A 13,267-nucleotide genomic window follows, 5' to 3' on the forward strand; every position below is an offset into this window, starting at 1 on the left:
AAGGGGAGATGGAAGGAAGGTGGGAGGGATAATACAGTGTGGAGATGACTGCGAAATGGAATAGAGGCCTAATTCCTGCCAAAATAAAGTAAAACCTCAATTATTAGCATTGGGTGACAGAGGAGGAATACAAGGTTAGGATGGAAGGAAAGGTGGGGGGAGAGGAAGATGAGGATGACTGTTCAAGTGTAGGTAACACGCTGATTTTAACACATGAATAAACTAGACTTTATGAATTTGAGAGGATCAGGGTCAGAGGCAACGCAGAAGAAATGGGAACTGCGTCAAGAGCCAAAAACAAACCAAACCCGGAGGAAAAGCAGCTTCAGGATTCTACGTAAGCTACACTAGATCCAAGACGAACACCTTGAGTGAGCTACCACCTGTGGCACAAGCGCTCTCAGCGGGAGCCCACTTTCCCTAACGTATATACATGTATGTATCTATACATATATATGTATGTATATGTATGTATGTATGTATTGTACATTCCGGAGAGAGTGTCACAAGTTATTTATATTACTCCATATCATAACTGTTGTCCAATTCAACAAGTAAGTCAGTGACCACAAGTGAAATTAAACATTGACATTCTGCTCACCAGACCTTGCCCTGAACACAAGATCCAAGTCTCATAGTAGCAATTCCCATTCTGGACCTCTGAAGCTAGAACATAAAAAAGGAATTTTGACACAGTCTCACAGCTCAGATTGATGTGTTTGTGTAAAATGTTGACAAAAAAGAGAATGCTCTAAATAGATAAGCAAATCTTTTTTTATAAGAGAAAATGGTCTTTAATATAGATTAATGTTAAATAATTTTTTTATTATAATGAGACAAAATTAAAAAGTATTAGTATTAATATTTTTTTCTTCAACAATATAGCTCAGAGGTGGGAAACCCGTAGTCTCAAGGCCACACATGGCCCCCCAGGTCCTCAAGTGTAGCCCCCCCCCCGACTGAATCCAAACCTCACAGAACAAATTCTCTTAATAAAAGGAACTGTTGTGTAAAACCTAGACTCAGTCAAAAGGCCACACCCAAGGACCTAGAAGGCCACATGCCAAGGCTGCAGATTCCCCACCCCTGGTATGGATAAATCAACCTGTGGCATTAAAAGTTGAAAAACAAAAAAATGAGTCATTTTACATTTTTACTTATTTATCTGATCAGCAAATCTTTTAAGAACTCCTTTAATTCCTCACAAAGTCACCAAAAGTATCTTGAAAGAGTCATTTTGTTTTTAGTAGATTATGGACTCCTTAGTTAAAAAAAAAACTTTGAGCCCCAAAATGACAATTTGGAATTTAGAATTTGTTTTTGGTTACTAATCATTTTATTTTCTCTTCCCCCGTTTGGTCAAGAATAGTAGGCAATAATTTTGTTTTTTAATCTTGAGTCACGATATCTAGTGAGACAGACAGACAGAGACAATAGCAATAAAAGGCACTGGAGATCAAACAATTACAGAATCTCAGGGCAGAACATAATTTTGGAGGTCTTCTAATCCAGCTTCCCTCTCCATGCGGGACTCATCTTAACAACCTGTGCTTAAACACTTCCAGTGACAATGCACCACTCTGTACAGTGACCCCTTTCACCACCAGACAGCTCTATTTCAATGACTCTCTGATCTCATCAATGGAGATACTCCCTCCCAGAGCAGCTCTTATCCATGCCTTCCTGTAAATCTTTCACAAAAGGGACATATGGTGTGCCCCAAGATTTATCTTTCTCCTGATATTGCTCAAGTTCCAGTGATATAAGGACCTATCCACAAAGATTCATCGATTAGCCTTCTCCACACACAAGGAGCTCCCCTCATTTTCTAATGGCACATTTCTCCACTTGATCTTTGCAAAAAGGCCAAGAAGGAATCTCTGCTCACCCATCTCTCTGATTACATCCTTTATGCTCCATTTCATACCTGAGGAAACTGAGGCTCTGAGAGGCTCAAGGACTTATGAACCACCACAAGCTGGTAAATGGCCAAGCCAGGCTCTTCTTACCACCTTCTTCCTTCTCATAATAGATCTGGAATCAGAACTGGGCTCAAGGCCTGGCCCTTCCACTAATGAGCAGGTTGACCTTGGGTCACATTATCATTTCTCTGGGTTCCAGGCTCTTCATTTATATAATGCAAGGAATGCAATAAGATGTCTGTAAGGTCCCTTCAGGGTCAAACAGCCAATGATTCCACGTAAACTAAGATGAGACATTCTCCACCTTCAGGCTTCAGTCTTGATGCAGCCCACAAAAAGCGCATTCTTTCTGTTATGAAGCCCTCCCATGGTAATGCGCGCTGCAGACGAGCTGCTGATGGTGACACTGCTTCTCCAGAGAGAAGGCAGCTCTGAAATATTAGAATTATGCAGAGATAAACGGGTTAGGTCACCCCTTTGTCCTCACTGATGAAGCAGATTACCATGAATGTTTTCTATCTTCTTAGTAAAGTAGGACACGCTCTTCCGTGGAAGGGGAAAGATGACAGAGTATTGCAGAAGGCTGGAGCAGTGAGAGAAGATTTAGAAAAGCTGCTCAGGAAAGAGCTAAAAGGAATAAGAACAAAATGATTTCTGTGCAGCACTGAGAGCCCAGCTGGAATTACAGACATAAACTGGTAAAGGTAACTTTCTCCAGCAGAACCTAGAAGCACATAAGAAGGAGAGGAGATTGGAAGTGGCTAATAGCCTAAGACTGCAAAAGGAAGAAAATCAAGGCCCTGCTAGCACAGGGAATAAATGCCTATGAAAGCAAAGGGTATAGGGGTCACTGGTAGGTCTCAGTCAAGCCAAAGAATAGATTCCAGAGGACAGAGGGAGCGATGGCAGGATTAGAGTAGGATTCTAAAGGAGAATTCTGGGCTCTGGAGCCAGAACCCACCAGCATGGCACTGCTGACTTGTCCCACCTCCCCACCCTTGCGGTTCACATTCTGCTTCTGCACAACAAGTTGGAAGACGCTCTCTCTCTCTTAGCTGGGCACCATTCATCAGCCAACACCCTCCTGTCCCGTATGTGGCCTAGGAAGTCTGGACGATGCTGGAGAATCACGCTCCATGATACTCTGAGGGAGAGAAATGTAACCACTGCTTATCTGCTTTTCTAGACCACTTAGTTCTTAAGCTATGCTTGTAAAATTCAGAGTTTTATAAAATGTGAAAATGTAAACTTCATAATAATCATAGCTAGCACTTACAAAGAACTTTAAAGTTTGTAAAGTGCTTACAAATCTTATCTCATTTGATCCTCACAACAACCTGGGAGGTGGGTGATATTATTTCCCCCATTTTAAAGATAAGAAATTGAAGCAGAAAGAGATTAAGTGACTCACTCAGGGTCACACAAATAGTATGTATCTGAGGCCAGATTTGAACTATACAGCCCAAAGCCTTCATCCTTACAGTAACTACAGATATGTAGGTGCATGTGTGTGTGTGTGTGTGTGTGTGTGTGTGTGTGTGTATAAAATCAACAAGCATTTATTTATTAAGAATTTACTATGTGCTAGAGACTGAGGATACAAGTACAAAGAATGGAACAATCTCTATGGGAAAGGAACTGACATTCTAATGGGGAAGACAAGTAGATATAAATATACTGATATCATAAACAGAAAGTATATAAATACAAATATGTGCAAAATAGTTAAAAATACAAGGTAGTTTGAGGGGACCAAGAAAAACTTAATGTAGGAGATGGTGCTTAAGCTTTCACCTTAAAGGAAGAGAGAGCTCCATGAGGGACAGGTTAGGAGGGAGGGCATCCCAGGCAAGGGAGAGAGCCAGGGCAAAGGCAAGGAGGCAGGAGCTGGAGGGTCATATGTGAGGAACCAAGAAAAGGTTTGTTTGGCTGGACCACTGAGTGTGGAAGGAGGAATAATGTCCAGGGAAGCTGGAAAAAGAAGTTGGGTCCAAACTCCACAAGGATTTGAACGCTCACCTGAGTGTTTATTATAGTCTATCTACAGGCCATAAGAAGCCACTGGAGCTTAGTGAGAAGGGACAAGTCCCATGGTCACTGGTGCTTAGGGAAAGCGACACTGGCAGCAACATAGAGGAGGAACTTGAGATCCAGAAGAGTTGAGGTGGGCCTGAACAATTGGTATTAGAGTGAACAGAAGAGATAAGAGGCAAAAACGGAAAGGTCAGGTACTTGATTAGGTATGTGCCATGAGGGAGAGTAAGGGCAAGGTAATGCTGAGGTTACAAACAATGGAGCCTGGAAAGATGGCAGTGTCTTCAAGAGAAACAGGAAATAGAGGGGGTAAGGAGGAGAAGAGTACAATGAGCTCAATTTCAGACAAGCTGAGCTTGGGATGTCTCTGGGACATCCAGTCTGAAACGTACAACAGGCAAGTGGAGATGCAGAAATGAGGCTCAAGGGAGAGATAAGGTCTGCATTTATAGATTTAGGAGTCATCTGATAGAGACTGTTGTTAAATCCAGGAGAGCTGATGAGTTTACCAAGTGAGAAACAGTACTGAGAGAGGGGAAATGGGGACCTAGGACAGAATCTGGGGAACATCTGTAGTTTGGGGGTACAATATGGATGATCAGCAAAACAGACCTGTCCTGATCAGCCAGACAGGAAAACAAGGAGAGAGTCACGTCACAAAAACCCAGAGAAAGACTGTTCCCAGGAAGACACAGTGGTCAAATGCAACAGGTGGGTCAAGAAGGATTAAGACTAGGGGGCAGCTAAACATGACAAAACAGGAAAATGATAAATGTTGGAGAGGATGTGGGAAAACTGGAACGCTAATACATTGTTGGTGGAGTTGTGAAATGATCCAACCATTTTGGAGAACAATTTGGAACTATACCCAAAGGGCTACAAAAATCTGCATACCCTTTGATCCAGCAATAGCACTTCTAGGGCTATATCTGAAAGAGATCAAACAAATGGGAAAAGGACCCACATGTACAAAAATATTCATAGCAGCTCTTTTTGTGGTGGCAAAGAATTGGAAATTGAGAGGATGCCCATCAATTGGGGAATGGCTGAGCAAGTTGTGGTATATGAATGTAATGGAATACTATTGTTCTATAAGAAGTGATGAACAGGCTGACTTCAGAAAAACCTGGGAAGACTTATATGGTCTGATGCTGAGTGAAGTGAGCAGAACCAAGAGGACTTTGTATACAATGGCAGCCACGTTATGCAATGACTAAGAATGTTAAACTGAACCCTTCTCAGCATTACAAGGATCTAAGACATCTCCAGAGGCCTCAGGATGGAAAATGCTGTCCACATCCAAAGAAAGAATTATGGAAGTCAAATTGCTCTCACTTATTTTTACCTTCAGTTGAGTTTTGTTTCATCTTTCTGATGGTTCCTCCTATTGGTTTTAATTTTTACTTACACCTTCACTAATGTGAAAATATGTTTAATGGGCATGTAAATGTAAAGCCTATGTCAGACTGTGTGCCGTCTTGGGGAGGGTGGGGGGGGAGAAAAAGGGAGAAAAAATTTTCAACTCAAAAGCATATGGAAAAAAAAATTTTTTTTAAATGACAAAAAAAAAAGACTAGGGGCAGCTAGGTGGCACAGTGGATAGAGCACCGGCCTTGAAGTCAGGAGGACCTGAGTTCAAATACGGCCTCAGACCAAACACTTGACACTCACTAGCTCTGTGACCCTGGGCAAGTCACTTAAAACCCCAATTGCCTAAAAAAAAAAAAAGAGAAGAAGAAGAAGGATTAAGACTGAGAAAAGACCATCAGATTTGATATATTTGTACCTAACATGAAAATTTTCACAGAACATCTTCTAAGAAAGTAAATAATGCATTAAAACTTAGATTAAGTGATCTCTGCCAGAGCTGAGACAGCAATTCTCCATTGATTTTTTGATGTCACAGAAAGTACAGTAAACTAGGACTCAAGATATGGATTGACTGGCTTATGCAACTCAACATAAAGTATAATCTTAAGTAAATCACTCAAACTCTCTGTGACTCAGTATCTGGGGAAAACCAGTAAAAGTCTGTGCTATTCTGGCTGTGGCAGGAATACTTCTATGTTTCTGCCCACAGATCTTCTCTAGCCTTCTGTCTTTAAAGTCTTGCATAAAATCACTACCCAAAAGCAGCTGAGCAAAATGCCCTGCCTGTGCTATTCAGTTCACAAATACATGAAAGTGTAGAATCCTGGTCTCTCTTAGAACCCAAATCAGTGATGGGGAATTGGAAGATTGAGAAAACAGGTTTCTGAGACTTAGCCAAATCAAGTTATAAGCTATCACAAAATTTAACAGACCAAGAGGATTGCTATTAGGTTAATGTGATAAACATCTATATGACAACAACGTAACCTTTTAGAAGTTCTCTGAATTGTATATATTTAGTGGCTTCTAAAATAGATCCTATTTGCTTTGGGAAAGTGGGAAAAGTATAGCTTCCATTAAATGATTTTTGTTTTTTGTGAGTTATCAGACCTGAAATGCCATTGGTATAGGGACTCTCAGGGTAGAAATCTCTTCCAATACAGATCAGTATCCACTCTGAGAAAACTGCCCACACCACCTACTTAAATCAAGTGATGAGAGTACAGCAAATAGCAAGCAATGAGGTCTGGACAGCATCACCTCTGGGCTTGTTTTCTTATTTGTAAACTTTGGTGGTCAGACAAGACGATCTATTAGGAAGAGCTCTTCCAGATCGGATGGTCCATGATCTAGTATGGAGAGGCTGAATTTATAGTCAGTCAACAGGCATTTTTTAAGTGACTACTATGAGCGAGGCACCATGCTAAGCTGTGACTACAGCTATATTTTATTTGGATACATTTTGAGCAAAAGCATAAGGTGGAGTCATCAATTCACCTCTAAGCTGCTATTCTCAAAGTTTCAAACTTAATACAAACCAGAAACTACCAAAAAATTTAATTCAACTCAACATTATCAAATGTCTACCACGTGGAAGGCATCATGCTAGGTCGCCGCAAACAGGCGTCTGACTAATGTGACCTTGCATGCTGGATTACACTGTAAAATCCAAGAATAGAAGAAGGAATAAAAAAATCTTCCCAATTTTCCTTTGGATTCTAACCCTTCTCTTTACAATCTGGTCTTGTTAGCTATGTGTTCACAGGCTTTTCTGCATTGCTCAAAAAGCTCTAAGTTCTAACTATAGGAAAATGGATTTTGCTTCTGCCTATTTCACAAGTGGCCACCCTAGCTGAGACCATCACACCAAGAAGCAATACCCATCAGCTGTTGGATAGTCAATCAGGACCACAAGAAAGTCTTCCAACTGCCAAATCTTAGTGCCTACTGGATCTATCGGTCTCCACCATGTCAACATCCAAATTCTGCTCAAAGCCTATCTAGAAAAGGTGCCACAAAATAGATCATTCAGTCCAAGGAAGGGACAGGTGCTTGCCACTCCACTCAGTAATAAAAGAGGGGTCAAACCCACATGGCTCACAACACTCAGGAATGCAGCCAAACCAGATCAAAATGTAATTGGGAAATACATAACAAAACAAATAAAAATACAACAGAACATTACATCTTAAAACTAAAAATGGAAATCTCAATGTACAGATTAGTGGCTCCCATTTCTTAAGTTTGACATCACTACTCCCCCAAGTCTCATCACAAGTACATGTGAGAGGTACGGTCTGAACTCAGATGGCTGGCTCTGACTCTGAGGCCAGAGCTCTCTCCACCACACCACACCACACCACAAGGCCTCTATGTTGTCTATCAGGAAAACAGTACTTTATGTTTTTCAAAATTATTTTACTTCCATTATCTCATTTTATCCTCACAGCTCTAGAAGACAGATAGCATTGTATTAGGGGCAATACTTTACAGCTGAAAAAACAAAGCCACTTGCCCAAGCCCACAGGAAATCAATGGCAGTGCCATGTCCAGATCCCAGTTGCCCTAACTTCCAACTCAGAGCTCTCCTAGAACTCAATTTTAACTGAACCAATGTGTATTGAGCCCCTAGGAGATACCGAAAGCACTAGTTAAGTGCTGAGGGGAACCCAGCTAAGTAAGACAGACTCTCTGGCCTAAAAAACAACCCTCAAAACTTACAGTAGGATGAATTTGCACACATACATGCAAGGTAATCAAAGGTATGCTCCATTAAAGTCCTACCCAACATTTCATTAAAGCAGAGGAAACACTAGGTTTCCAAAGGTTATGTCAGCAGAATATATGTCTGGCATGTCTGGCCAAGCTAAAAAGGCATGCAGCCTCTCTGTCATCCAAGGGCTGGGCTAAGAAGTAGCTCCTTAGGAGAAAGTAAGTTCCCAGGAAACCTAAATTTTGAGTTATTGCACTTTATGAAACCATATATGACTTGGAGGGGACTGTGATCTGCACTGGTAGAAAGAGTTATCTACTTAGATAAAAAAAACCAGATTTTTAAAAAAACTATTCCAGAAAAATAAAAGTAGAGTACAAACGTGTGAGAAACACAAATAAAGTGCTATAAGAATTTTTAGGAGGAAGGAATCACTTCTGACTAGAGGGAGCAAGCAGACTGTAAGGAGGAGGCAGCATATGAGCCTCAAAAGACAGAGAATTTTAACTTGCACTAACACAGGAGGAGGACACTCCATACACCATTCTGTCTTGTAGAAGAAATCCTGTATAAAACTATGTTTATCTATGTTTCTGAGGCTCCTAAACTCCTCTTACAAACTATCCCATTTCTCCTAAGATAGGAAACAAATCCCTTAAATCAAAGTCACAAAACTGAGTCAGAGCCTTCATTTCTGTCCTCAATAATGAAATTCTAAGCTGCTTCCTAATATTTCTAAATTATAGAATAAGGTGTTTATATGCACACTACTCTGTCCGACCCCATGCACACATGTAGATGCATACACTCCCCTTTTCCCTCTTTCTTCCTTCTTCCTCCCCCATCAGTAATGGGGAAAGTGCAGAGATGTAATAGCTTTAGGTGCAGCAGGACAGAGTTGTTGGCCATTATGCACCACTTCAAGAAACAGGCTCGTAAGCCTTCCCCATCCTTTGTGTGTGTTGGAATGGGGTTTTAGCCAAACCGTGACAGTCACGAAAAGGAAGTGCAGTGAGAAAAGGGGAGCTCTGGCTTTATTCAACATTCCTCCCCAGGAGTGTGGATACGGTACTATACTATTGTATCCTTCTGAGAGCACAAATTGACATCATCTCATAACAAGAGAAAACAACAGACATACCTCCTCACAATGCCAGCAAGAGATTTTCCTTCTTTGCATAGATGGAGGTGCAGGTGAAATCCAGAAAATCTTGTGAAAAAAGTTCTTTTTAAAAAGGCATAGACATATAAGCTCCATAAGAAAGTGACCCCATGTGCGAGGACAGAGCACTGTGTCTTCTAAGTCCTTTGGACTGAGTGCAGATGTTCACCAGGAGGGCCAGTTTCTGGAGGAAGCTAGAACTGGGAGTATCCTCCCAAGGGAAACCTGGAACCTGCTGGAACAGAGGAGTAAGAGAAGGAAAACAGAAACACTACTGAGTGTACATAATGGACCAGCAAATCAACACCAGTTCTCAGGCTGCAAAATATTAAGAATGCTCTTAGTGAATGCTACCAGATTGTCTGGTACTGGCTACAAGTGCCCAAGCTCAGCTATATGAATTTACATTGATGGTATCACAAGCAACCATCTCATTCATCAGATAAACCCCCTTTGATTACTGGTTAATATTAGGGCAGGGAATGGAGTTGGGCAGCGGGAAATCTGTTCCTTACGCCATATGATTAGGGTATCCTTTCATGATGAAGAAGACTCTATCAGAGAGTGATAACAACATAACAAACCTGGCAAACAGACCAGACAGCCTACTTGCTATAGAATTATTGATAACAGCCATCTGAACTTGAAGAAATAAAGCAAAAACATATGCAGAAAAGCATGTAGTTCTGAAAAAGAAATTAAAGCTAACACAGAAACCGAAGAGCAACAAAATAAAGCCAATTAATTTGACAAGTAGGGTGGTTTTGTGCACCCCAGTCAGACATCTCCCTGAACTAAGGATCTGTCATGTTTTGGCAATAATTCAGAAAGCAACACTTCCACAGACTTGACTTATCACCAGATTCTACCCACCTATAGCTGAGAGTAGTATGCAATACGTGACTAAGCCCCATATAAATACTGAAATTCCCTCAAGCCCATCCGCATTATTTAGATAAAATATTACACATATCACTGTGCACCTTCACAGTGCACTGTCGTTAGCAAGGTTACAAAGCAGGGAGGAGCCGTTCACTTCAACCGTGTCTATTTATGGGGTTCAGAAAAGGGAAATGAATTGTCCGAGGTCACCCACAGTTAGCTGCAGAAGCAGGACAAGCCTCAGCTCCTGGACCACTGTTTGGAGCTCTTTTCACAAAAGAAGGGAGCCCAAGAGAAAAAGGAGCACCAGACTTGGAGTCAGGAGATATCTGAGTTCAACAACCCCCTACCTGCCTCTTACTGGCTGTGTGACCACAGGCAAGGCCCTCACCTGTTGAACCCAATTTTTCTAATCCATAACATGGGCATAATGACACCTGTGGTCCCCATCTCCTGTATTCTCAAGACATTCCTTTAAGATAAGACAGGGAGAAAGTATCACCCCCACTTTAGAGAGCACTGGTGCCACTGTGGCACAAACACAAGTGAAGGAATTTGTCCACTACCTCCCAATAAGTCAATGGTGAAGACAGGACTAAAATGAAAGCTTCTCAGCCCCCCAGGCCAGGGTAAACCAGTGGTTTGAAAGATGGTTCATACATCCTGGGCAATCACAGGGCACTTTTGGGGGTTTCATGAAAGGAAAAATAGTCATAGTCAAGGTATAATTTGTGTTACCTCCATCAAGTCCAGACCCAACCCAAAAGACTTCCCAATGAACTCACTAGGGAGGTAGGATGGAGCAAGAAGAGATGGCAGAAAGGCTGCACAGCCTCCAAACATCTAAAAAAAACAAAACTGAGACACAGAGAGATTACATGCCTCACTGAGGGTCACACAACTGAGAAGTGTCAGAGGCAAGATTTGAACTCAGGGCTTTAGCAAAGACTTTACACCCATGAGGTCATGATGTCGCTCAAAACCTATAACCCCTGGTATTTCCAGGTGGTCTCCTATACAAGTACTAACTAGGCTGGAACCTGCTTAGCTTTCATGAGATCAGGCATTTTTAGGGCAGGTATGGCCTCAGTTTCTTCATCTGCAAAATGGGGAAGTGGTACTAGATAACTTCTCAAGTCTCATCCAGCTCTAGATGTAACATTTGATGACAGTATTAACCAGGCAGGGAACCCTCAAGTGGCAAGAGAAGGAAGCCTCTGCCAAAAGGTTCTTTGAAAATTAATCTGTTTTAAGCAAAAGGTGATCAATATCTGCAGAGCAAAGCATTTGGTACCAGGTGCTAAAGGAAAAAGAGAAACTTTTGAGGCTGGTGTATCATTGCCCAAAACCTCAAGAGGTGTGTGGTTAGCAGGAGAGTAAGCCACTGGACCGGACAACAAAATAGGAATTCTGCCTCTCGTCCCTCTGGTATGATGACCCAAGAAAGGCTGTACACCACACTGAGAGAAGCCCTGAGGTCTGAGTTACACACTGTGATTCGATGGGACCCAGAAAGAGGCAATCAGGCTCAGGTACACAGAAGCCTCAAGGTAAATCCTGTGCAGTTCTCCAAAACCATTCATGCCAAGACAAAGAACACTGCAGACGGTTTTGTTGTTGTTATTCAATCATTTTTCAGTCATGTCCAGGTCTTCATGATCCCATCTGGAGTTTTCTTGGCAAAGATACTGGAGTAGTTTGCCATTTCCTTCTCCAGCTCATTACAGATGAAGAAACCAAGGCAAATAGGGTTAAGCGACTTGCTCAGGGTCATACAGCTAGTGAGTTTCTGGGGCCACATTTGAATTCAGGTCTTTCCGACTTTGGGGCTGGCACTCTATCCAATGTGCCACCTGGCTGAGGATAAGAACGGTACTGAGAGAATTCAGGACGTTGGGGGAATTTCAATACAGGCCAAAGTTAGAGGATTTTCATCACTCTTAAAGAAAGGTGAAATTATGCTGGAATGACCCAGAGAGTCGTGAGGAAAATTTTGACAAAGGAGGAACCTGAGTTGAGCCTTAAACAATGAGTAGAAAAAGAATGACAGAAAAAAAAAAAAAGACAACACTCCAGGCTGGAGAAACAACGTAAGCAAAGGCATGGAGGCAAGAACGAACAAAGTGTGAAAGAAATTATATGACTGGTCTAAAGGGTGGGAAACATTACTTAGGAACATAATAGGAGATAGTGTTGGCCAGATAAATTGAGACTGAAGGACTTCACTGCCTCAAAATATAGATCTGACTCCAAAGCAAAGGAGAGCCACCACAGATTTTATGAACCAATTACACAAGAAAGTTCTAGGTATTGAGAAAAGCTCTACAAGAGATTATAGGTTGGTTTACAGTACTCCCCAAAAAGCCAAGGTGAATGGGACTCTTGATTACAACTGGATAGACTGAAGTTCTTATGTAATTTAAAAAGGCCTTTGATAATTAATGACAGTGTTTACATACAACCATTCAACTATGTGAAATATAGTCCAAAAAGGTCTAATCTTGTTTATATCAGAATGAAAATACCTCAGGAGTAGAAATTATAAACTCTTTGTGTCTTACAAAGCACCCACATAGTGTGGGCTCTTAATAATTAAAATAATAACATTTGCCCACATATTAGTGAATTTTTTTAAATACTCAGATCCCTCCCTGTGCTACTGATTAGCAACCCATTCTACAGGAAACTGAAGATAAAACCGGCAACTGAAAAATCTTCATAATGGAAAAGGTCAATGGTCTAGAACCAATTTTTAGCTATTTCTATACTAGCCAAAGAATGCGTATGTGATTTTTTTTTTTAAGAAATACAAATCCCTGGTACACGTGTCTATTCTGCCTCCTTGCTTACATGCCATTTCCCTCACTTTGAAATTAAACTTCTGTTTGATTCCTGACTCTTCTGTCTCTAGCCTGCTCTGTTAAGCTCTGGCTATCCACAGGTCAGAGGTTCAGTACAGCTGACATAACTAAAGGACAAAAGTTTGGGTTTAATGTGCAGCTTCCAGAATTATCTGTTATATGACTAGTCTAAGATATCTGCCATATAACATGTCCCTCAGTTTTCTTATCTTTAACTCAATAGTTTTCTCATCTTTATGTCACAATTTATACAGTCTTTGAGAACTTATTAGACAAGATTTGCCCATCTTCACAAGGCTAGTAAGGCCCAACAGTTAAGATC

General features: G+C 41.3%; 1 protein-coding gene across 3 annotated transcripts in view; it reads right to left on the bottom strand.

The window, feature by feature from the left end:
- Positions 1-13,267, bottom strand: part of TMCC1 (transmembrane and coiled-coil domain family 1) — a 284,028-nt gene that overhangs the window by 269,063 nt on the left and 1,698 nt on the right. Inside the window, exon 2 of one of the 3 annotated variants that reach the window (XM_078152218.1) lies at positions 9,182-9,434. The exons of 1 other annotated variant lie outside the window; for it this stretch is intronic. The gene's annotated coding sequence lies outside the window, so the exon portion shown is untranslated. Of the gene's footprint in view, positions 1-9,181; positions 9,438-13,267 lie in introns of all 3 variants that reach the window. One more of the 3 variants, XM_078152217.1, reaches the window with a different exon arrangement.

Source organism: Phascolarctos cinereus, unplaced genomic scaffold (assembly GCF_003287225.1).
Source record: "Phascolarctos cinereus isolate Bilbo 61053 unplaced genomic scaffold, phaCin_HiC Scaffold_4;HRSCAF=312, whole genome shotgun sequence".
Lineage (NCBI taxonomy): Eukaryota > Metazoa > Chordata > Mammalia > Diprotodontia > Phascolarctidae > Phascolarctos > Phascolarctos cinereus.